The following is a 27,336-nucleotide window of genomic DNA, read 5'->3' as shown; positions in this document are numbered from 1 at the left end:
AGACGTGAAACCAACCACCAGGGCCTGAAACTACTGACATCCTGCCTGAGCAGAGAGCATAAAAATGATTTAAAACAGCCAGACCTTACCCTATTTAAATTAAATAGTGGAGTATTCATATTCCTTAAATTTACAGATGTAGCGTGAGGCAGAAGCGTGCATAATGAGTGTATTTTGAGCTTAAGCTAGAGAAGCCCTGCATCTTTAAGAAGAAACTACAGTTTAAAGCCTACTTTTCATTTGAATACAATTCTTTCGTGGGGACATGCAATCAGAAAATATCCATCACAATTGTTGAACTTTCCTGTGCATCTCGTCCTCACGGAACTGGAAAAGCCAAAGTCAATAAAGCTCACTTCGCTGTAGACTGCTGAGGCAGAGATAAAAACACAGTACTGTTTGGGGAGCTGCGCCAAAAACTGTCAGACTGCTAACACAATCGAACAGGAAATTTTCTCTTAGAACGAAACACAGCACGTTGGTATGGACACTTCCAGCAAGGAATTTTAGCTATTTTCAAAATACTTGACTAGATGATAAAAGATGATATTTTTAGAATAGAGGCCAAGAGGATGATAAACTGAGCTACTGTCACACTTAGAAAACTCAATACAATAGTACTGAAGGCATTACCTCATGATGACAACTGCCAGAGTACCTAAAGGACACAACCAGAGTGTGTTGACAAGTTTTAACTCCTAAAACCTGCATAAACAATTTTCTTGGCCACTTGGGGGCAGTGGAAACCAATTGTTATCATACTAATATATTATCATCTTTTAACTTGATATGGTGAACATGTTTGCAAAGAGTTGCTTATTTAAACACTCAGCAGACACAGAGCAACATTATCAAACATTTGAAGTCGTTTTTCTGGCCACCTGATGAATATATGTTCAATATTCACTTTTTTTTAAGCTCTGTTTTTGGTCTCCAGCTAGTTGCAAACAGGTGTTTGGTGGTAGAAGTCAATGGCTGCCTGGAATAGAAAGGGTTTGCAAAATGGTAAGCTGTAATGTTAGTTAAATTGTATTTAAATTAAATTAACTAAAACATTGTTAAGGACCTTTACATTGCACTACACAACAAAAGTAGTTGTGTTTCCTCAGTAAAAATCAATGTCAGCAAAATGAAAGATTCTAATGGTAATTACTGTTTACAACTACATAAGACCACCTTCACTCAGGACCTGCTTTTCTCTCTGTTCATTTTGTCTGTGGAGAAAACACTCAACACTTGTGTAAAAGCTGCATTGAGCTCATTCAGCCAGCCTCTTCAATTACCCCATTGTCATTTTCCCATGGCCAGCTACTTCACCATCCCAAAACTAATTGGTTTTGTGCACATGTCAGAGATGTAGAACATTACAGCAATTAGAGATGTTCCGCTACCGATACCAGTATCGGTATCGGCTCCGATACTGCCTAAAACGCTGGTATCGGTATCGAGAAGTACTGGAGTTTATGCACCGATCCGATACCACGTAAGAAAGCCCTAAAGAAAATCTACGTTAAAGTAGTTTATTTATGTTGTTTTTCCGTTATAGCTGACTGTCAAACTGGATAATAAAAGAAAGTTCTGGGGCGTTCATTGTTCATGTTTCACAAAGAGTTTAACCTGAGCCAGACCGACAACAAAGATAGAAATCATATCACATCCATACAGGGATAGTAGTATACAGTTGTTAAAACATAATAACATATATGACACACTGGTATCGGATCGGTACTCTGTATCGGCCGATACGCAAGTTCAGGTGTCGGAATCGGTATCGGGAAGCAAAAAATGGTATCGGACCATCTCTGCGGCAGCAATGCGCACGCACATGCACACACAAACACACACACACACACACACACACACAAGACACATATGCAAAGACATATGCATGCACGCTGGCTGCAGAACTTGAGGGTCAGGACATGTCTGAGCACACAGATGGAGCTGACAGGGGCACAAGCACTGAGAATTGAAGCACACCACGGTGTAAGTGAATAGCAGTCAGCATGGGGAAAAGCCAAATTAATTTCCCTACCCAGCAACAGATAATACTACTCCATATGCTTTATGCTAACCACTAGCAAAGCTATTGTCATTGTCTGTGCCAAACAATAGATGCAATACTGCAACACTGACAAAATCACTTTTGTTGCATCAGTACTGTACAGTTTTAACATCTATGATGAAAGAAAAGCCGTTCTCTCATGCCAAGCAAGCACCCTAATTAACTCCTATAATCAGCGCTATCGATGGCTCATGCAATCAGGTTTGTGATCCTCGGTATGGCCTTAATGGAGCAGCAGGGATCCCCTATAGACGGCTGAATATGGGGGTATAATGATGAGAATGTCTCCGCACTTAGGAAGGTGGTGATGAGAAAACGGATATGGTTGGAAGAGTTTATTTTTCTGAGGCTGCCAGGCCAAGTGCTCCCGCTGCAGCAGGATGTTACTGCATGGTATTCACGTCCAGGGCTGCCTGCCCATTTCTCTGTGCCATTAAACATCTATGGGGGAGTCGGAGGTTGCTTAAAAAGCCTTGATGTAGGAGATAATGAGACAGTCCTTCATTTGGTTACCAAAGTTTCACAATCATATTGGATTGGAATATAAAGTTATCACTCTGCAAAATAGTCCTCTATAAGTCCTTTTAAACAAAACCTTAAAAGGAACATATCATTTTTTACAGTCTTTAATTGCTGTGCTTTAATGAGCTACAGATTCACAGCTAGTGCACTGACATGATTTATAGATATGATGTATGAGGTTGAATATTCTGTGGCTTTGACTAATACCTTTCATAGGCCTTGTATCTGCAGCTACAGGATCACAATGGAAATTCCGCAGGCTGGCTTCAGCATGCGTTTCCCAAACTCTTCTCATTAGCTTTTATAATTGGAGGACCATATGCAAATAATTGGTGTGGTCTACATATGAATTGGGGTCCTGTTGTTCAGGGAGACCCCACACCTCAAAAACATGCTGCTGCCCTTTCATCTGCACTGTACAATGCCAGACAATAAAGTGAGGATCTTTAATTCATCTGCTCCACTGTAAATATATCCTCCTTTCTCTCTTGTTGGATGAATACTGAAGCTAAAACTGGTTTTGATACATTATTTGTACATTTCCAAATAAACCTCCATCTATAATGTGTAAATAATTATAATTTTTTAAAGTGGTTAAAAACATGGGCATTTACCAGGCAAAAACAATTGGGTTGCATTATGGGAAGTGTAGGCTCTGGTGTTTTTCTAGCTTGACCCATATTAGGAAGTAAAAGTCAGGAATTATTTGGGCTTTTGCTGCATTAATTTTATCCACTCTCAGTAAACTTGATGGTAGCACCGTATGACATCTTTGAAGCAGCCCTTTAAAGAATTTTGTTTTTGTTTTTAATACTTCTCTCCCAGTTATCAATCTTCCACAACACCTAATGCTAATGGACATAAGCTACTAATGCAACGTGTCTGCCAATTTGTTTGGCCCTCCTCCTTTCACAGAGCACCACACATTGGCATTCACTAAGTTTTCTCCATGTACATGCAAAAAACCTTTCGAGATTTGCTCTCTGTCCCCTCTGCCCAAATGCTAATCACTGCTGGCGCCAGCGCTTCTGAGAGGGAACTCCTCTTTAGCATACAGATGGAAGCAGCGCCACTAGATGGGACCGCTGTGTGAAGGAGGAAATCCCTGCCTGTTCAACCTGAATGGAACCGAAGGGCGTTTTGCTTTCATCTTATCACTGCAGAGCAGCTTCTATGACATATAGTTGGTGAGTCACGTCCTCACATTATACCAGCACTTCCTCTGAGAGCCTTCTCGTGATTGGATGGGTTTATGAGGCCCTCTTTTTCTCCTTAGGATAATTGCTGGAGGCAAATTGGAGAGCTTTCAATCTTTTCAACGCATCACAATGTAGCAAAAGCTATAAATTATTGGCTAATAAAGTAGAAATGGCAGCAAGGTGGCAAAAGTTAAGTCCCCAAAGTGCATTTCTATGCTTGTCTTATACCAGACTTGTACAGTAGCTCATTACTGGAGAATTAAGCGAGTGGAGGCACTTATAAAAAGCATTCATTAAAATGAGATCAGGAGGGGAAGCAGCACGAGGCTGAACGAGCAACTGTGAATCTGAACTTGACCTTTATTTGATAACTGATCCCCACTGTAATTACTCCTTAAAAGAGGATGTTCCAATATCGCCAAGCAGTCCTGCTCATGTATTTTTGTATGCAAATTCATACTTGCTTACATCCATTTGCATCCTCCTTGTTTGTGTGTGTTCACACAGTCTATGGGTCAAGAAAGGAAGTCAGACATTCAAGATGGAGCTTGAGAACGGTTGGCTTGCCACAGGAGTGTGTTATGGGTGAGGCCATTCATATGCTGAGCAGAGGTTCATTATCATGAGCAAATGCAGGAGAGTGGGAGGAATGCATGCCGACTGGCTTCCTGAATAGCTAAAAGGACTCTCAAAATCCTCAACATACATCACAAAACACACTTTAGCTACAGAAACATAACAGCTTTGAGAAAGTAATCAACATAAAACCAATCTGCTGTGGGATAACAAGAAAATCCTTTGAGACAGCAGACAGAAACACCCATGCATACATGGAATGAGAGACACATACTTATTATGGTTATACAATATAATCCATAAGACTCAGAGTTTGGCAAATGCAGGAAAATGTTTTATAGCTAAATATAGGGACACTCCATACAGCTTTCAGCAGAGCAGAGCTACTCCAAACAGGCACTCTGTATCCATGGCAATCCCCTCCTGTTCTCAGATCTCCATGCTGACAAAAAGATGTCAACTCTCTCATCAAACAAAGACATATAGGGGGGAAATGGACAAAGAGGCTCAGACCTATTTGTTATCTCATAAGTAACCTTGGAGAGAAACTGTACGCTTGGCATCTGCTCTGCCTCCCAAAAAACGTCTCAACCTCCTCTGATCTCAACAAAAGAGGTATGATTAGAATCTCAGTTTGCCACCATGTCCGTACCGGATGGCTTACTCCACATGTGAAGGGTCTCTCACGATGGGGCCAATATGTGGAGTTTACTTTAAGCTTAGGGGCGCAACAAAAAGAGTGAGTGAGACAGACAGTGGAGGAAATGCTCAGCTCAGACACACACAAAACTGGCAGGCGTGATTTTTTTGCAGCAAATAAACTCCTATGGGCAATGTCAGCCAGGGTAACAGACAGAAACAGTGTCTATGTATGATTGCTCAGAGTCAACAGTTAATGCAACTAGGCCTTTCTGGAAAAGCGCTACTGTATAATAAACACTGTTCTGGTGAAATTTGAATTGTGCTGATACAGTGCAGGCAGGCAGGCAGCAATGAGTCATTTAGAGCCACCTACCCTTTGTATGGTACCATTCAGCCGACAACATCAGATAACAAAGCATGAACATTGACTGTGGGCTAGAACAATCCCTTACCCCTGTGTGTTACCAGAACATGTAATTTGCCAGTGAGAGAAGTAGCAGGTGGACAGAGGCAGGTACTAGGTCTAGTCTTGTTGAGGACAATCTTCTCTGCCCCGAGGCCATGTCGGAACTCATAATCAGACTAAACTACATGCTGGAATTCATCCACAAAAATGGACTCAGAGGCATTTCAAGTAAATAGATACAAGAAAATACCTTGTAATCATTTAGTCTTTAAAAAAGGTACCTGTAAGAATGTATAGACATCTGCTATGCTAAAACAGGATACAGCCATACTAGTAGCGGCCTGTAGATCAGCATGTTAACATGCTCACAGTGACAACGCTAACATGCTTATGTTTCGCAGGTATAATGCATATAACGTGCGCCACCTTAGTTCGACATGTTAGACACTTTAATTAAAACCACAACTGTCAACCTCATGGTGGTGCAACAGGAAAGGTCAAGGGATCATCAAAGTTTTATGGATTTATATCTGGGCATCATGGATATCTCTACCGAATTCCAAAGCAATCCATCAAATATTTGTTAGTAAATATTTCAGTCTGTACCAATTGTGGTGGACCAACCACCAACGTCGACATATGTTGCCATCCCGAGAACCATGCCGCATGGCCAAAAAAAGAGCAAGACTAGAGTGGTCTAGCTACTGTAAATCTAACGACAACTTCAGATAACAAAGCCTGAAGACTGACTGTGTGCCGGACAATCTGTTACCAGAACATGTAATTTGCCAGTGATAAAATAGTGGTGAGAAAATCCCTGGCAGGTGGACAGAGGCAGCGAGGTCTAGTGTTATTGAGGGCCACCTCTTCACAGAGCGCCATAATAGGCCTCTCCTGCAGCACCCCTCCTCCTCCTCCTCCTCCGCAAGCCCCTTCCACTTCACCTGTGTCTGTGAAAGGTCAGCGCAGAGGAGGGTCCTCACCCCCTCCCTAAACCCACAGCTCCTACTCCACAATCAGCCCCAACACTGGAGCCCAGTGCCAGGAAACTCAATCAAAGAGGAGCTTCAGAGGGCTCCAGACCACTCAAAACCCACCATTGTCTCCAGAAGGCTTCCCCACACCGAGCCCGGTCTATATGTAACACTGTAAGAGGAGTTGCTCATTACCGCCCGTCCCCGGTTCCACTTTGTCTCTTTTGTGCAGCTGACAGAAGAATCCAGTTGCCCAGCCAGGCAAATAAAAGAGAGTGTAGTTCCGTAAAAGAAAAAGAAAGAAAGAAATTGACAAAAAGGATTTATTTGCAGGACAGGGTGATGACAAGACACATATGTTGCATGTGTTAGTGCAGTTTATTCAGACGTGAAAGAGACATCCAACACATAACTCTTTTACCTGTTGTGTCACTGCAAGATAGTTCTTTAATGGCATCTAATTAAGCGTTTAAAATTTCCCATTCATCCCACGAGTTAGTAAGTATTGACTGATAGACACACCACAACACAATGTGTGTGAATGTCAGAGCAATCCATTATCACATAAAGGAAGCCCTATTTAGTTGCCCCCTCTCTCTCCCTCTCTCAGCCCCTCCTCAGCAGCTCCATTCAGATACGGCAGGTGAATACAAATCATTTCCCCTTCGCTGCTCTCTAAAAGGACACACCATCCAATTTCGGACATAGAGGACACAAACAATAGTCCTTTCAAAATGTGAAAAAATCAAATCATGGCCTTTTTTTTTAATGAAAGACACAATCGGGAGTTAACCCTTCTAAAATGCTACACAAGTTCTGAAAACATTGTTCTCATCAAGACTTATCAAAGGATCTATGCTTAAGCTTTCACACAATAAATCAACTAAGGATTGTTTTTCTTTATTGATTAATCTGTATTTTTTTTTTATTAAATGAGACATAACATCACTGAAAGATCCTGCATATTAGTGCAACAGGTAAAGCAGATAAACTTCTAAAGAGGAGATGTTTTGGGGCAGAAGAGGATGCTGTCATTACTGTTAAAATGTTAAAATAAACAGCAACACACATTTGTGAAGCTGGAACCAAGACGTTTTATATTTTTTGTATCATCAAAACCATTGGCAATTAATAGTTTATCGATGCATTAATTGATAAATCGACTTAAAGTGACCCTTTTGGTTTTGATCAAATATTAGACATATTTACACCACTTGTTTCTATTAATGCAGAAGCTATAACTAGACACACAGCATTTCTCCAACCTGTAAATGTATGAAAATGGAATCACACAGAATATAATCCACAAGAGACACCAAAATAAAACATGCAGAAACGTTGCTTAATGTGAAAATAAAGTGTGTGCCAGCTGCACTGATCCAAACACACTCTTTCAGCCAAGTCTGACTGAGCTTTGATTACACTGGCTTGAGCTATGGCCACTCTATTTCAGGAGTCAGGTTTTCATATGCTAAACTCAACAAACAACTCAAGGGAGGCGAACAATTCATCAAAGATATCCCTGAGTAAACTCCTCGGACTGTATTTGAACTGAAGAGTGGCGCTGTGAATTTCCATTTTTAAATTGTCCCCATCCAAAGACTTTTGATGGGATTTTATCTAATTAAGTTCTGAGGCTGAGAAACTTGTGATATTTTACCAAAAATGAAATAATAGGGAGAGAGAGATAACATCTCCCTTAAGCGAATGGTATTTTTTTGTTAGCAAGTAATTGGATGACCCCATTTTATGTGAAGCAGTTTTTTGTGAAATTAAAGAGAATTTAGAAGATTAAAGAATACAACAGAAAGAAGTCCCACCAGAGACTCAAAACTTAAAAAAAAAAAATTAAAAGCCTAAAAGTTTATTGGTGTTATAGCTTAGAGATTTTCCCTTTTACATCCATCATGTGGAGAGTTTGAGTGCATTTCGAGTGGGTTTGGTGTTTGGCCCAGAGGGTGTCGCAGCTCAGACAAACTGTGCTCCATCCTTACAGATCGTCCGGCCACGGCAAGAACTGTTCCATCAGCCCTCATTTGTCAAATGGTGATTCCGAAGGAAACATTGCTCCCGTTTAACACTAACAGTCGACCTGGCTTCCGCTAACAGCGTATGTCCTGCGTCTGTGTTTGACGGGATGAGAGACTGGTCACTAATGCAGGAGAAGCATCTGCTCAGTTTTGAATAATGGCTGGTTGAGGCTGTAGTGGAGGTTTTTCTGACTCCGTCTATTGCTCAGTGCGTGTATAGAAAAAGGTCGGCACTGGGAGGTCGAGCAGCAGGACGTGTGACTCACCTCCAGGGAAGTGTTTCAGTGTGTTTGTGCCCTCAGGGTCAAACATGACAGAAGAATGAATTACTGCCATAACAGATAATGGTACAGTATCTCTGCTGGAACCACCTCAATCTCAGCTGTCTACACATGACAAATGAATAAATGCGTTTTATGGTCACCTAAATACAGCCTAAACATTAAACAATGAAAGTAAAAAAAATGGATTTAAGAAATGGATTTTATACTGGATACTGGAGGTTTTAATAAAATGAGAAGTTTATGAATGAATGCATAAGGATGCACAATTTGAGTCATGTTAAATTTATTTTAACAAAATAATTCAACATCCTATAGTGTGGAAAATGAAATTCATAAACATGTGACAAGTGACAAATGAAATATTGGTCGAGGCTTGAAGTAATTTACCAAGCAGTAGAAATCAAAAATCTGTGTATAGCTTGTTATTTCAGTGTGCTCTCACAGTTTATATTCATCTCTCTCTCTCTCTCTCTCTCTCTCTCTCTCTCTCTCTCTCTCTCTCTCTCAGCAGGTAGAGAGATTTCTCATTAGAATTGGCCAAGATGCAGGTGAGCGAGGGGTTACATCTAAATTCCCCCATTTGTATTTCATCACAACAACCGGAGAGCAGGCTGTTTATATTGATGAGTGGATAGACTTGGCCTTGGACCAGGACCCACGCCTAACAGCCACATAAATCATTTGGTTTCTTAGAGGCCCCATCCAAACAGACAGATCCCCCCAGAGTGTGAGGACAATCTTCGAAAAAAAGACGAAACAAAAAGACAGTAATCAGGCAGTCAATAATTCTGTACTTTGAAATAGAAAATTTGGTACAGACAAGTAAAGCGTGCTAAAAAAAAGAACATAAGCTCTAAGGTAGTTAACTGGTTAGGGTTTGGAACCATATGTAGGGCAAATATAACTTGGGCTCTATTTTCTCTTCTCCTATCGCTCTGCATATATAAAGAATAAAAACATGACTACATGCTCTATTTTCTTACTTCAAAAAAATATCCGTCCAGTGAAGTATTCTGTCTGAACATCATTTTTTTCTTTAGCTCAAGTGAGAAATCAAGTTTCTTGGATCACTGTTAAAGGAATAGTCAAACATGTTGGAAAATAAGCTTACTGGTTTTTCCCACCAAAATTGTGCATAGCACACGATTATCTCTCTGTTTTTTTTAGAGTTTCATGTTCGATGTCACAAACACGCCGGAAAACAGGGTTAGTAAACAGTAGAAAGCTGCATTAAGGCTAGTGACAATGTTAACGTAGTTGCTTCTTCTTCTTTTTTTTTTTTTTTAAAAACTGTTACTTATTCAGTCTCTCTTTCAAACTCGGTACGGTCTAATTTGGGACGATGTCCGAGCGCTGCTGCGGGCAGAGATTGACGGAATTTGTGTGTTCACCCGGGTGTCATGTTTCCATCACTGACGATCGGAGCTGGAATCAATAAAGATGTGCCCCTTTGAATAAATGCAGATTGTAACCTTTCCCACTAAAGATAAAAGCCAGATTATAGTGGATGTTGGTGGGGTTTTTTGGCCAGTGGGAAAGAGGCTTTATTGTTTTTTTTGCCGAGATTCTGATGAAAAGATTGATACCACTCTTGTGCTTGTATGCTAAATATGGAGCTAGAGCCATGAGACAATTAGCTTAGCTTAGCATAAAGACTGTAAGCAAGAGGAAACAGCCTGGCTCTGTCCAAGAAATAGCTTCAGCATATAACTCCCTGATAAACCACAACATTGGGCAGAGCCAGGCTAGCTGTTTAACCTGTGTCCTGTCCTTATGCTAAGCTAAATTAACCGGCTGCTGGCTTACTAGATTAATCAACTTGTCACAATGAATAACAGAATAAATATAGAGGAATGCAGTGCAAATAAGAAAAATCTCTGAGGCTGGACCAGATAATTGCACAGAGAGGGCAGCGAAGGTAGAACGAGGCCTGGAGGAAGGTTGTGCAGGTGAAAGACAATGAAAGGAGTTAAAAATAAAAATAAAGATTGATATGCAGAGCCAGATATAGAACGGGGTCTCCTCAGACTCTCCGGGCTGTCTGCTGAGCAGTTTGTGAGTCAGTTGTGCATGAAGTCAGCTTTCTCCACAACCTGTAAGATGGAGAAGGAGAGCATAAGCCCCTCAGGAGGGGCCTCAGCAACCTCTTTCACATCACTCAGGCTCTTTCTCTCCCTCACTGTCTTTGTATCCATCTATTCATCCATTTGTTTATTCATGTCCTTTTTTTCTGACACTTTAGCTGTGTCTCCCAGCACCTCCCTGTCTCTGCTTCTCATATGGCCAAAGAGACACTGAAAAACACACATCTACTCAATAACATCCACACACAACCCATTTCTCACACACTTGTATCAAAGAGGTACCTAAGAAATATCTTGACACGTTCATCTGCAACGAAGTGTGCTTGAAGCAGCCCAGGGGCCCTCTGTGCGTGTTTGAACACCTTTACTTATCTGCAACTTGTATGATCTCAGAACGGCTGCTGTGTAATATCACTTCTTTAAACCATCGAGAACAATGCTGCTTCACTACTGACACTGTTCATGTACACTGGGGTTTATGGAAAGGAGGTTATTTGTGAGAGTCAGTGACTCACAGTCTAGTCCTTAGTGTTTTAATTTGGCAACTCACGTTATTCAAAACTAACTACATGGCACAAGTAGTTTGTTCTAAAGTGTGAGTATTATGACAGATGCAAATTTGATTGTCTCTGTACTCCGGTACATTGGATTTAAAATTAAACAATAACTCTGAGGTTAAAGTGCTGACACTATGTGTCATGTCAGTGTGTGAGTGTGTTTAAAAGAAGTTCTTCTAAAACACACTGGCCACACAAAGATGACACAGAGCTGGTTTAAAATCGGCAAAGTATCCCTTTAAAATGAAGTCAGACAGGGTAAGAAAGATGAGCAGTCAGGTGATCATTCAGGTTTAAATAAACCTCAAGGTTAGCCAAACCTATATGAAAGAAAACAAAACCCCCAAAAAAGCCCAAACTCTCTGTTGTAAACGCTGAACTTCTCTGTAGGAATGTTGCCGTGATCCCGAATCCCAGCTATTTCTTTGGTGAGCACAATGTTATTATTGATCCAAATTATGGCAAGAACTACAAAGAAACATGTAAGAAACAAAAAACAAATAAGTACTTACTTAGTACTTAGGAATTAAGTATTCCAAATGTGTTATTTTACTTTATTAGAGATTTGACAGGAAATGAGGGCGAGAGATAAGGAGAATGGCATGCAACAAACAAATATCACCAGCTGGACTTGAACCGGGGACCATATCAGGTATTTTTTATCTTGAACAGTTCTCATAACATTTAATATTTGTTTGCAAATCATTTGCAGAAAATTACTGGCTGGATTCTACTACCCATTGGCATCACTAGAGTATTGGCATTTTCCCAGGTTTTGCTCTGTCAGGCCTGCACTGCAGCCATCTGCACTTCTTGGTTGTTTTAGGGATTTTTGCTTTCAGTCTGGTCTTGAGCAAGTGAAACACATGATCTGTTGGCCTGAGGTCAGGTGGACAAGAGTTTGACCATAATACTCATGCTTAAACTGGGGCTTTAAAAAGGGCTACGCGTCTCTCTGTGTATCCAATATGCCACATGTGAGTGTCAGCACTTTAACCTCAGTCACGTTTTCATTTTAAATCCAATGTGTTGGAGTAGAGTCAAATGGAAAATGCATCAATTCCCAAATACTTTCTGACTGCACTGTAAATGAAAAGACTGGGTTAATTAATCAATCAAAATTCACTCTCATGTAGAGTTAACAATATCATAGCTATTTCAAAAGATGCCAAGCTCTGATTGGCTGATCCCCAATCTTTTCCCCACCTTCACTCTTGGCATTACAACACACAAACACAAACAATAATACCACACTCCCTGACAGCCACGTGAGAGGAACTGGTGAAAGACAGCACTATGGAGGTAAACGGAAACCTCAGCGGCCTTCCATTGTAGGTCCTAGGACATGAATGCTGCCGCTCTCACACCTCACTGCGTTTCAAACTGCAAATTCTGTCTGCAGCTCCTCGGTGTGGCCCTCTATGACTCTGCCATTGAAAAATGTGGACTCAGCCTCTCTGGCCTGCAGCACACATTCACAACAACAACCGACCACCACAGCGGGATGACAAGAGAGAAACGGAAAGAATGACAGATTCAGAGACAAACAGACTGACGGATAGACAGAGGCAAAGCGAAAGATGGAAATAGGCATATAAATGGATAAACTGAGAGAGAGCCCACCCCCCATTGCCAAAAATAAAACAAGCGTAGCACCAACAGCAGAGGTAGATGAGCTCCGAGCCGTCAGAGTCCCTTAACTCTTCACTCGGCTGTGCATGCAGCCTTCTCCGCCTGACTCAACGGTGGGATCCTTCCTTCACACTCCACTGGGCGGTGGACACACATCACACTGTCACCTCCACTCACAGAGCATTAGTTCACCTTTAAGCGGAATCACAGACACACTTTCAGCACCGCCGAATGAGAGGATGAGCAAAAGGTGACTAAGGGTAATTTAAAAAAAAAATAATAATAAAAATAAATAAATAAACTGTGTAAGCTGAGAGTCAATTCTCTGGGCTATAATGCACACTGAGACCTTGTGCTTAAGGGAGCTACTTTCGCTCTTAATTGTGCAACTGCCATTAGGGAACTTTTCCACCTCTGCGCGCTCCATTACGACACATTATGTGTCAGTAGGAGAGAGGCACTCGGCACAATATAGCCTCTAAGTGCTATTTTCAGATTTGTAAAGTATTGACACCCACTGTCACAGCAGTGCGAGGATGAGAGGGTGTGTTACCTTAACAACCATATGCATCAAACAGACTGCCAAACCTCACTGCCAAAATGGAGGCCGACACAAAAAGACACTTTGCCAGTGGACAAATGCCAGTCAAGCAAGTGGTGACCTTTGCCTTACAGCTAGAGCAAATGAGCAGGCATCACAACAGAGACAGAAAGAGAAAGATTCGTGAAAGGGGAGGTTGTTTAGGGACTTCAGAGCTCTACAGAGAGCGTGAATATTAATACATTCACACTCTGGCAATAGCATAGATGAAGATATTTGGACTGGAGACACTTGCCAGGCATGGCAAACAGATTGACATTTCTGTGTTCACATCCTACGGGAGGGGAAATGCCTTTGAGAAGAACAGCAACATTTGATTCTGAGAGGCAGGAAGTTCACACTGTTTTGGAAAATGATGATGCTGGTGGAGATGATGTGATGAGTAAAAAAATAGATTCAAAGCCTGACAGAAATGTTTCCAACTTACCAGAGAAACTCAAATCCCCTCTCTCCTCCTCCTCCCTGGCTAGTGCTCTGCTTCGTCTTCTTCTGTGGTTTTCTTCAATCTGGTTAAACAAAAATGGGAGAGAATAACAAATTTGAGAACTCATAATTCACATTTCTCTGCTCTCTCTTTGTGGAAACAACCCAGGACTTTAAAACAACAAGAAAGAAAAATTTAACCTTTCCTAATAAGGTCCGGGGAGAAAGTTTTGCACGGCTACAGTATGCATATTTTCTGACATCCAGGACTTCAATTTGACTTCACAATGTGCCTGCTACTACTCCATGTTTTGTTTTATTATACTCTGTTAAAATTGTTCTCATCTTGGAAGTCTCCTGCTGTCACAGTCGCACCACAGATTATACACCCAGATGTTCCAGCATGAAATCTCTCCTCCTCATCGAACGCTTGGTCTTGTGTAAGTTGCGAATATTTTAATAATACATTATGATCTTTTAGTGTCTTTGGAAATGCACTTAAATCACTCCAAATGTGACAAGTTTTGATGGCGAAAACAAAGCAATCCAAGCTGTGCAAACCAAAGCGTGAACATGGATTTTCAGAGGCAGGGGTGTGTAATCCAGACTGATAAAACACAAAAGCCTGTTGCTGGGAGCTGGCGGAGACACATCTCCTCCCTTCGTCTCTCCTCTTGTCTTGTCTCATCTTCCCGATCTCTTTCTTCGCTTTCTCTCCTCCTTTTCCTGTTATCTGCTGTCGTCCTCACTCCTGTCCTCTTCCCTCTCACCTTGTCTCATCTTCTTCGCCTCTGCTCAATACTGTCTTATTTTCCTTTTCTCTCATCGCCCCTCCTGTGTTATCTCCCACTTTCTAACTTACCATAACCAATTCTCATCTCCTCACTTCTTTTAACTCTGAGTTTTGGTTCCTTACGTTCAGGAGTCCATGTGGAGTCGCATAGCTAATATGCAGAGGTGAGAAGCCAATCCTCACCTCTCTTTAAATCTCCTCCATTCTTTCATCAAAGAGTTGTTAAGCCTTAAGATCAAGACCCCCAATGCAGAAAGTCATGTTAAATGATATGTGGATGCTCTTCTATCCCACATTTAAAAGAAAGAAGAGATTTTTGATAAGTATTCACAACACATGCTGTTAAAAACAAAATACTCAAGTATGTTTTACATGACAACTGCTTGCTCTGATCGTGAAGATTCGGGAGGGTCAAGGGTCAGAAAAGGCTCAGGTATCCTTTTCTTATTTACAGTATCTGTCATTTCCCTTTTCTTCTCCTTTCTTTCCATCTCTCAACAAGGGGTCACAGAAAAGGCTCAGATGCTGCTTCTATCCTGTGCTTTTTTTCTGTCCTCCTCTAAAAATCTCTGTACACTATCTATTCTCTTCTCTATCTTCCTATTCTATCCTTCCCTCCTTTATTTTATGCCCAATCCTCTCCTCGCTTCCTCTAAAACACTGTCACAGCGAACATAGACACACCTACTGGAATCGATTGAGCAAAATGATTGAAGAAGCCAATCCAATTTACTTCTAGCAAAGGCTTATTGACTTCAGTCTGCTGCTCCAAATAAGAGTGTGGAAGGCCCATTGTGAAACGCCGCCGTTTCCACCATACGAACACTCCTTTCTGCACCGCTCCGCAGATACAATTGCAAACTACAGGTTTTACATTAATTCTGTTTCACACAAATAACAGATGTGGTTTCTTCAGTTGTTTTCCCACAAATTTCCTGTTTTGTCTCACCACCCAAGATTCAATTCTGCAGCATATGTGCACTGTAAGCTTGTCTAAAAACATTTGAGGTGTTTTTGTCATGCTATTCTCCTAAAACCTGCATTATTTACTTCAACTTTTTGTACATTATAAGGATTCAGAAAGCCTTAGCACCATAGGCAATAACATATTACTTCTTACAGAATATTATAACAGAAAATCTGGTCATCCCATAGCCCTGAATTTAAAAGGCTCCTGACCCAGATTTTAAAAACCACTGACTGGCTATTCACTCACAGCATCACATTGTATTATTGCTGACACCTGTGCTGACACCATACCTGTGCACAGAACTACAGTTCAGCTGTCATACTGTTCAGCTCTAACAGTACAGGATCATTTTTGCCTCACCATGCATTTGCTAGATAACAGTGACCATCTAATTACAGCTGAGACTTATGAATTAAACACAACAACAAAATGACCTTTCCACATCCTGTTTGAATGAGCTGAAGGCTGATCCCATCAAAAGCGGCCTCCCCCTATGACATCGAGCCAGCTATCCTGCCACCCCACCTCAGCCCTTAGACACCACAGAGTCGAGCGGAGCTCGGTCCAGCTTGGCTGCCATGGTGATAAGAAGAGGGTCGGAGAACCGAGACTGAAAATAGCCGGAGATCGGATGCCGACAGTGGGCAAGGAGATGGACTACAAAACACCACACAGCAAGAGAAGCACGGTGCCCTCAATACCTCGGGGAGCATTCTCGGGTCACAAGTGCTGACTAACAAAACAGACAGCTGAATCTTTCATGAACATTGATAGCACATTTCACAACAAGGAGGAAGGATTAGAGGTAACAGCAAATAAATAGAGGAAATGTTTATAACTATCCGGTTCATTCTCACATCACAGAAAGCTGTTTCCAGCTAAAAAAAAAAAAGGTCACATTACCTGCCCACCACCCACACACCACACAGACAAACATAGATAGATAGAAAGACACAGATATTACCTAGGCATATCAAAATAGAGAGTGAATATTGGACTCACATTCATTCTCGGCCAGAAACACGTCTAAATGAATGCAAAGTTTGCTCCATACCTGCTAGATGTGTAAATAAGCAACCGTTTGCTAACATGTTAGCCATATTAACTTTACAAGGTGATAATATATCAATGTTTTGGTTACAGCTTGCTGTGCTGCCCCCAGGCGGCCAAAAAAAGCTGCACGTTAGTTGCTAAAAAGTAGAATTGCAACATAAATTATTAATCTTGGGTGGTTAAATTATTACAAAAAACATTTAGTATTTAGTAATGGGTATATGCTGGCTAACACATAGATAATTAATGCTGTTCATTTCATTCAACTACAGCAGTCCATTAACTGTAATGCTGCCTTAAAGACTTAGGAAACAAATTTAATCTAAATCTAAAGATTTGGTTGGTTTATGTTTGTAAATAACATCATGCAAAATATGAGTGTCCAGTAAAGTGAGATGTCCTCAGGTTGAACAAGCATGGCTCACTGCACATAATGCCAGGTAGTGAGGTGTCGCACATTTCTCTAATGAGAGTCTGTTGGTTTTCTCCTGCAGGCTGTGTTGTTTTGATGTGTGCGTGTGTGTCCTCAGACAGGGGAAGAGGGCTCAGCACCGGCGTAGCGGCCTGTGGGTTTAATTTTAGACTCTTGCCTAATGAGAGGCAGAGTGTGTCTGCAGAGGATACCGCTCTCCCGATGAAGCATCATTACCGCCAAAGAGGGGAGAAATAATTAGAGCCGGAACATACTCTCCCCCCTATGGTGAATGTACACCATGAAACACAGCTCGAGATATGATATATACAGAGATATGCTCAAATGCTGTTACACTGAAGACAAGCTGACATACAGACTGTGTCTTATCTGTGTGAGGATATTTCTTGCAGTGTGGTATAATTTAATCAGCGCACACTTTTTGCAGTGAGATGTCCATAAGAGCTTGTTTCCTCTGACAATTAACATTTTCATAGATATTTTTTTTTTTTTTTTTTTTACTTTCCAGCACTTTTTCCAGCACTCCAACTCATTCTAACTGTTGAGTTGTTATTAAACATTTTGGGAATCATCTGCAAATGGCGATTATATTCCTTATCGTTTCATTGTTTGGTGTATAAAATGTCAACAAAATAGTGAAAAAAGGCTGTAATACTTGTCCTAGACCCAAGCTCACATCTTCAAAATGTCTTGTTTTGTCCAACCATGGATGTATCATAATATCACACCAACAGCTTATAACCCAAAGAGATTCAATGCACATCAGACAAAAAAAAGCAGAAAATACTATGGAACAGTATTTTTGTTTGAAAAATTACTGATTAATCAAGTATCAAATTAGTTGCTGAATAAATGTTCTGTCAATCAACTAATTGTTTCAGCTCTAATCAATGTATTGTGTAGCCCATGATGAACAGTGAAAAATAGTTTAAAAAAAATTCCCATCACAACTTCTGAAAGCTCAAGCTAACATTGTCAAATGTTTTGTTTTGTTTGACCAACAGTCAAAAACCCCCAAATGTTAATTTTACAATGATATAAAGGAAAGAAGAGCAGTAACTCCTCGCTTGAGAAACCTGCACCATTAAATATTAGTATGTTACCTTGATACATAACTTGTTGATGATTAGATTGGTTAATTGTTTCCTCACGATAATCATCATAGAGGTTTCATTAGTTCAGGAGTGCTGAAACATCTTCAAGACTTAAATAATAAATCCAGTTCATTTGGACTATCACTTGCCGAACAAGAGCATCATAAGCTGCACTTTCTAAATAAGTTAGGACTATATGGCATAAAATACCCATTAACAAAAGAAAGAATACATCACCTTTATCTCTGTATTTGTCAATAAGAATAAATCCCCTCAGTGTTTGCATCCGCTGTGTGAGAGCATCGTTCAGTTGTCATAATCCCAGTGGCTGTGTATTCCTCGATGTGTCTGCTATGACTGAGTGACAGTGAAGAGAGTTGAGCTGATTCCCTCACAAAAATCACCCACCTACCACTCCAACACACCGACTACCCCTTCTCCCCTCCTCCCATGTCCCTCCCCTGAGCCTCCCTCCCCCCTCCCTCCCCTCTCACAGTGGGATTAAAACGACCTTTTGTCTCTCTACAATAGAGGTTAAACATTTCCTGGTATCACATGAACAGCTACCAGAATCTACAAAGTTGCCGGGTGGGTTTTAAAAACACATTTGTACAGACACATTAAATATTCAACAAGTTATCTGTTTTGTATCAGACACAACTGTAAGCAGGATGAGGAGATGACAGAGCATAACATCCTGCGATATGAATTTGGCAGAGCATAAAAGCAACATTGACACTATAATTGCATGTTAAATCAAATAGCACCCGGTTAACACTGGAATAACTGTCAGCTGCACTGATTGTGCTTGAGTCAATGCAGCTTTTTGGATGTTCAATAGAGGGCGGAGGTGGAGTAGAACCAGCAAAGCTACGCAAAGAAAAGGAAAAAGCCTGTAGGCACATCCTCTGGACTTCCTTTCCCATGAAGTGAGAAGCCAGAGAAAGTGCTCACCTACACTCAACAGATGTCCCCATGCAATCTAATCTAGTTGACTCAGTGAGGGGAAGCTTATTTACTGCAGACTCCTCACCTGCAACCCGTTTTAAAATAATAGAAGGAATAGAAAGAAGTGAAAAGGGTCTTTTGACGTAAGTTAGCTATGGTTGCAGAGGGCAACAATGGTGGGAGCTATTCCTTTGAAAGAGTCACTATTCTCTGGGCCCGGCCCTAAATAGTGCTCCTCTCATTACAAAAGCACAGAAAATGTAACATTATCTGCCCAAAAGCACATTGTCCATCAACGTGAACAATGATTTAGACTAGTTTTTTTTTTTTATACTTTTTATTCCACTAGGCCTACTTTTATTTGAAAGATATAGCTACTAGTTACTTTTCAGATAAAGATTTTAAATACAAAAATATATGGAGGTTATAAAATACAATATATTGGTAAATATTAAATCAGTGGTCTGGCTAGTGTTTAGCTTGTGACAGTGTGCAGTTGGGGCTCTTTGTCACATTTCAGATGTCTATGAGTTGTTAGCAGTTCCAAAAAAAGAGTAATTTTCCATATAACAATAATATTATTCTCAGATGGTTTCGTTAAAAAAAAAAGAGAAAGACAAACAAAAAAAGCAAAAACGAGAGAAAAGTCTATACATGCAAATTTGTGCAGAACCTTTTGTTTTTTCTTCTTTCCTCTCCCATGCATCATTCAGATTTATCTGGTGACCCTTTGGAGGGGGCTGACCCTTACATTGGAAGCCACTGGACTAAACTAGCTAACTGTATATAAGGTAGTTCAAAGTAGCTCCACCTCGACCAGCTACAACGGTAAAATGCTGTTTAGATGTTTATGCAGTGTAAGCAGCAGTGATCAGTCACAGAGGACATTTTGAAATGATTCTGAATGCAGGACCTTTACTTGAGTATTTTTGCTTTTACTTAAAAGGTTCCCAGTGGGTTTTTTTTACCTTCAGTAGCGCTATGGAGCTGTTTTTTTTCTATGAATGGGTCCCCTGTTTTGTTTATCTCGCATGGCAAAACTAAACACATTTCTTCTTCTTTTTTTTTCTTTTTTTTAAATCGTTTTTCTTGGGCATTTTTAGGCTTTTATCTTTGATAGGACAGCCTTAGACATGAAAGGAGGGGGAATGACATGCAGTTTCACACTATTACACTGATCTACAGGTGGTAACACGCCAAGATATGCACCAATACGCCAGTTAAGGCAGGGACGAAGAACATTGCAAGCAAGTAAACATTGATGTGTTGGATTTTGCTAATGTTTAATGAGGAAAGAAATGCATTTACACATTTGTTGCTTAAGGATACATACATTGCCTTTTGTTGCGTGACAATGAATGTAAAACATAACTTTTATTTGTTTACAAGAAACCCCACAGGGCACCTTTAATTTAAAGATATGAGCATTTCCTAAACCACTGCTCAATTGTTTCCACTGGTGTCGTGTTCCTTTTTGGGAACAGCCACTTAATAATCCTACAAAGGCATATGAATTCTGTCTGCACCAGTGGGACATACACAATGGGTTCCCAACATGTTCATTGTTGCATGCCACTGCAAGTATATCATTTCCACCCACTTACCATGATGAAACCGTCAGCCTACAGACCATCAGAGCTTCATAGGTGGTCAAGAGACCTGAAACCTCTGTGCTGAAATTCCACCTTTAATTTACTAATGAACGGCTTCAGTTGTTTTCTATGTACACATAACTCATCACGTTAAGCTTTCTCAGCATCTAACGCCACTGTATGAGAAGCCATTCATTTAAAAAATGTATCATAAATAAAAGCATTCATAGTGCCAGACATCTTTCGTAGAGATGATGGATAGCGGTGAGGTGTATGCATTATGGTATGAAATGAGTGAAAGGGCCATATTTCATTGAGCGAGGGGCGTGATTGACCAAGTCTAATGGGCATTATTTCTGCACACTGACTCTGTTGAGCAGAGACACTGGGCGTACCCTGCCGGCCCATTGCTACTTCAGACACACACTGAGATAGGACCGGCGCCCTCCCTGCTCTTTGTCACAACACCAATGGAATAACAATATTTCAATGGCAAATGCATATTTCAATGGCAACTTTTAACAGAACAAAGTTCATGCTGCGGTCTAGACCAAGCCTTCCTAACTAGAGCTGCAGCCTAAGCAGACGTTTTTTGTGTGTGTGTGTGTGTGTATGTGTGTGTGTGTGTGTGTGTGTGTGTGTGTGTGTGTGTGTGTGTGTGTGTGTGTGTCAGTGGGTGTTCGTGGGGAGGACTTCTTTCAAATTTCCTATTCAGAAATGTGAATGGGAGTGAATTATGATTGGCTCAGGGAGAGAATGAGGGGCTGGGTTCACAAGGCTATCGAGGCAGGATGGGTGGGACACTTGTAAAATGCTTCAGACAAGTATAGATGATTTAGCTCTTTTAAGTTTGCTCCTAATGCATTCCTATTCCTACAAGTCATTTTCAACGCTTGGTTGTTTGAGCACTCCAAACACATTTTTTGGGTCACTTCGAATCAGCTATTGTTTAAATGTGATTCTCCATCAAGCAATAAACAGAAACAATAACCCTGATAACACAGAACAGCACTGTCCTCTGGCAATCGCTTTGTTTTGTCCCTGTCCATGTCTGTATCAATTTTGGCCTTGTTAACTCTGGCTGAACTCATTACAACACAATAACGCTGAGGACTGTGGTGTCAGAGGTATCACATAGCGAGACTATTACGATAACTTCAGGTATCTGGTTAACTACCAAAGGAGCTAGGCGAAGGAATTTTACATTTAGGAAAAAAAACCTTCAAGCTGCACTAATGACACAGGCATCTGATATGACAATGAGGAAAACAAAGCGACTGAGGTCTTAAGGGAATTTACATGAATTACAGCAAGAGGCCCGTAGGGATGGCCGCGACCTCTCCTCAGCTATTTGAAACTAAACAAGACCCCGATCCCGCCCATCATCACAAAACACACACACACACACACATAGTCAGTCTCTGCTACAAACACACAGATGCACAAAGACCCACTGGTAGAGAATGGTGTGACTGGTTACCATGGAGCCATGAGGCTCACTGACAGGGCTGGAGTGTTAACATGCTCACAGACAACAGAGAGGATGATGGAGAGAAAAAAGAAAGCAACAGAGGGAGAGAGAGAGGCAGAGAGAGCGCAGTAAAAAAAACAAAGAAAGTGTAGAATAGGAGAGATTTACCACACACAGGCAGCAGACCGTCCCTGAGGTTAAGGACCTGTAGTGTTGTGTACCGTATTTCTTTTTAACCGAAAGGCCCTTACTGACACAACTCACAACTAAAGCCAGAGCAGTCTCTTTTTTCTTTCCCCTATTTACAGCATCAATTCTGTTTCTGTGATGTACATTATTGAGGGATTATTACATTTTATTTCAATTTGTGTCTGATTTTTGAAGTTTTGGCCATCATTCCTATCATTATTAATAACTCTGGAAATACAGCAACATTGGAAAGAAGAAGTCCGACAGGGGAACGACACAAGAGCAGTCAGACGATACAGGTCTGACGAAACAAACCCTCAGGTTAGCCAAACATATTTGTAAGACAAAACAAAGGCACATGGGGAAGTTATAACCCTAATTTTGGCTACTGAGTACAGTAGTTTCTTGCAACTTTGGTTTTATTTTTGTACCTTGAGCCATTGGGTCTTACCCTGATAATCAGACTAAATTGCCATTAGTTTCACTTTATTGATTTAGCCTGACATTGTGTCCATGTAAGCAGATTTGTTGTTGGGAGAAAGGGGGGTATTTTATTTCGCCCTAAACAATCCATAGCAAGTGGCATCGGTCGAACGTAATATTTTTCACACTAACCAAAGAAATATGTCAATTTCTGTCCGTGCACTTACAGCACCTTGTACAGCTACATCGATCTAATCCACGTCACCATTTTCTGTTGCTTTTTTCATTGATATAGATAGGTAGCTAGCTAGCTAGCTATGAAGGAAGATGACGTCCCTAGTCTTAATACCTTCTGCTGATCTCTAAATGGTCCGCTGTTCTTCCAACACCAGACCTAATTGAATCGCTCAACAAACCTGAGATGTCAGAGGTAATTCAGAGGTCTGGAAAGAGGCTAATCAGTTTTATCAGTTACTCTATTATAGCAAAGTTGTTACTGAGATCTTGGAACAGGGCAACATCGTTTACAGTAGGTCCAACAAACACAAAGTAAGTGCTCTCTTAATGTCGCTAATAATCCATCATCCCTCATAAACCAGAAATCAATCTGTAAACTGTGATTATGTTGACAATGAATAGTTTGGCAAATAACTTCACTGTTTCCCTTCATTATCTCTTTCAAATAAGTTACTGGGGATTTGTTTACAACTTGTATGATCAACTGAATCGTGTTTCAGACGTTCGTGTTTGTTTCCAGGTTGTACGTATTTGTTGCTGTGTCTCAGTAATTACTATGGTGAGTACTTTACAATGATGTTATCTTAACAGGTAGAAACTAATGGCCTAAAATAAAAAAATAAAAAATAAAATAAATCTTATTCGACGACATCACAAACATTGTATCTCAGAAGAACTAAAAAGCAAATCCACTTGTTATCTACATTGTTTATGTTTAGCTGTACTGTTCCCAAAAGGCCTCTTTAGGTTTGTTTGTACTGTCTGCTGCCCTCGTTTGTTACGTCGCACAGCTTCCCTGTGCAATGAAGAATTATCACTGATATGTCCAGTTAAGTTTTAACTATGAAGGAATTTAGATCGTTTACAACCCATCTGATTATCAATGGTGTTCTATTTCCAGATTTCAACAATGAAGTTTGTGGAGGCTAAGCCCAAGCTTTAAGCCCCTGAGGTACTTTTCCACGGGTAGAGTAATTTTACCTTTTTGATCAATGAAAGTCAAAGTCATATTGGCAGTTAAAACCATTGGTTCCATTTATTTCCATCTCATCTTCTTTGGTTTTCCAGACAAATCACTGCATGTATGTGTGCCTGTGTAGTGGTGTGTGTGTGTGTGTGTGTGTGTGCGTGCGTGGTCAAAAACTGTATGTGCTTCCGGGTTGCACCTCAGGAACCAAAGATTGGTTCCTATTTATACCAAGGGCACTAATTGGCTCTTAGCTGTTAGCATTAATGATTAAAAAATAATGGCCAAAACTGAGAAAAAAGGTTTGCTTTAAGGATAGACCACCATTACTGCTTTGTTGCCAATGGAAACAGGAACCCTTCCTCCCTTAGCTATTGTTAGCTCACCATGTTTGAGCCAATGACTTTGAGTGACTTGCCAACAATAGCCATACAGTATATGGCAATATGGCAACCATTCATGTGGTAAGAAAGCTCTACAGCCTGGTTTGAAACACACAGCCAGGCTTTGTGTGTGTGTGTGTGTGTGTGTGTGTGTGTGTGTGTGTGTGTGTGTGTGTGTGTGTGTGTGTGTGTGTGTGTGTGTGAGAGAGCACCAGCTGAGGACAGGAGGCGAGGTGGAAGAGATCCAGGTTTTTTTATGCAGCCAAGAAAGAGAAAGGCCCGCTGAGCAGGTCTCTTCCTCTATATGCTCCATACTGTCACCAATAAGAAGATCATCCTCGGTCCAGTGAGCATTTACGGACGTCAATAAACACACACTACCCCACACACATGCACAACACACACTCTCTCAGTATGTACATGTGTGCTGATCTCTGCATCCATATGTGTCCACAGAAGGTGCAGGCATGTGTGCGCCTCCTTTGCTTCCCCACCAGGACCAATTTCCATCCGCCGTCTGTGCAAGAGTGTGCGATCGATGCTGCACGGGGCGCGTCATCCAGGCTGTTCATTACTGTAGGCAACACTGCAGCCATAAGCACAAACAACCTGCCCCACTGACGCATAACACACCAGCCATGGCCGGATGAATGGACATCAGTTTCATTTAACGCCATGTTAAAGCCCATACCCGTTACTAAAGAAAGAAGAAGAACTTGAGTTTGCTGCTTGACTGTCATTTCATTAGTTTTAATCAGTTTCATTAGCTGATAGAGCTTTCTTCCCTTTATTACAGAGTGACAGTGTATAGACAGGAAAGGTGGGAGAGAAATGGGGGGTGACATGCAGCAAAGAGCCACAGATCGGATTCGAACCGGCACCGCTGAAGGACTCAGCCAACATGGGGCGAATGCTCTTACTCAGTGAGCTAGAGGCCGCCCCCTGGTGTCACCTCTTCTTCCCTCCTTCTTCTCCTCTTGTTCATCCTCACCCACATTGGCCCTCATTTATGAAACGTGTGTACGACCAAAAAGAGGCGTAGGACGGGCGTACGCCGATTCCTACGCAAAGCAAGGGATTTATCAATTTGAACGTGAGCGTAGACTGCGATAAAATCTCACGTCTGGTCTGAACTCGTGTACGCAAGTTTTCGAGTCAGTGTGGACTTGCGGTGCAGCATATAAAAAGTTTAACAGGAGAAGGAGTCATCAGTTGATCACTTATCAACAATGGCAGATCTGGCTCTTTTAAAAGACCTCTATTCGCCGGTACAACAGTGCACACGTACGCGCACGGGCCACGGTGGAGCGCTCCATCGGATTGATTAAGGGCAGATGGCTCATGGTCTTGCATCAGCGGGGGGGACCTTACTATACACGGCAGAAAAATTCTGCAACATTGTTTTAGCCTGTGGGGTTCTGGAGCCAGATGACCCGATGCCCAGAGAGCAGTGTCCAGCACAGCCCTAACTGGGGCTATACGAATGAGACAGGATATTATTCCTCGCTTTTAAAAGGTATATTGCTATGTTTGGCAATGATATTCAATACAGGAAACATGACGGTGCACAACATTTGTATTTATTCTTCAGGTTTTCGTTTCTCTTTTAAAGTGTCGTTAATGGCCACAAGTGAACGATTTATTTCTTCCATTGACCGAGTTATTTCGGCTTGTTTTTCCAGCCCCTCTGCTGTCAGGAGACAGGGTTGGGGTGGTGGTCCAGCACGGGGGGCAGAGAACACGTGCTCTCCCTCACAGCTGTTGCCTGGCTCTGACTCATGAAAAAAACACGAGAAAAATAAAAGACGCTGCATAAACTCTGCTACTGTGTGTTTATTTAAATATACGTAAACCATGTAGGCCTAAGAGATTGCAATATAAGCCTGTATATTACTATGGGGACTATAGCATACATATGTCAAGGATGTATAAATTAAATAAACTTCAGCTGGAGTCCGATTTACCACGGCAACACTGTTCACTGCATCAGTGATCTCTTGCCATTCAACATTCTTTCTACAGCCTTTCATACCACTTTTCAGGCTGCCAAATCTACAAACGTAAGTACAAATGAACCTGAGATATCAGGGTTTCAATCTCCACCTCTGAAAAGTTCCGCTTCTCAGCCGGATTACGTCTCGCCATGTCATAAATTGTAGGGGCGAGGCCTCAAAACCCAGAATGATATATTGGGGCGTGATATTTAAATTAAAGTATCCACACAAACACAGTCTAACACAGTAGTGTTGTCAGGTATCCAGTGCAAAATAAGACTAAGAGCCTATAGCCATACAAGTAGCTCTGTAGGCACTTAAGCACAGCAATGTTTTGAGCTAAATGCTGACGTCACCATGCTAACATGCTCTAGCATGTGTACTAGCATGTTCATGTTTAGCAGGTACAATGTTCACCATCTTAGTTAAGCGTGTTTTCATTAAACACAAAGTACAGCTGAAGCTGATGGAAATGCCATTTTTTGCAGAAATAAACTAATGAACTGAAGTGTTAGAGAAACAGAAATGTAGACCTGATAGATGAACATTTCACTCTAAGGGCAATTGATCCAATAGTTTTCAGGACATTTCCCTTAAAAGCCACAAATGTCAACCTCATGGTTGGGCTAGATGAAAAGTCAGGGGATCCCCAATGCCAGCAGGAGTAATTCTCTGGGAACCATGAATGTCTGTAAAAACATTCATAATAATCCATATGATAGAAGCAGAGATATTTCAGTCTGGAAGTGGTGGACCAACCAACAACAGTCTGGAAACCAAGCATCTGAGAAAGA

The 27,336-nt window shown here is 41.2% G+C and overlaps 1 protein-coding gene across 2 annotated transcripts in view; it reads right to left on the bottom strand.

The window, feature by feature from the left end:
- LOC144522356 (neuronal cell adhesion molecule-like) overlaps positions 1-27,336 on the bottom strand; it is a 76,363-nt gene that overhangs the window by 26,398 nt on the left and 22,629 nt on the right. For both annotated transcript variants that reach the window (XM_078257363.1, XM_078257364.1), the window contains exon 2: positions 14,000-14,078. The gene's annotated coding sequence lies outside the window, so the exon portion shown is untranslated. The remainder of the gene's footprint in view (positions 1-13,999; positions 14,079-27,336) is intronic.

Source organism: Sander vitreus, chromosome 8 (genome assembly GCF_031162955.1).
Source record: "Sander vitreus isolate 19-12246 chromosome 8, sanVit1, whole genome shotgun sequence".
Classification (NCBI taxonomy): Eukaryota; Metazoa; Chordata; class Actinopteri; order Perciformes; family Percidae; genus Sander; species Sander vitreus.
This window is presented reverse-complemented; position numbering and strand designations above follow the sequence as displayed.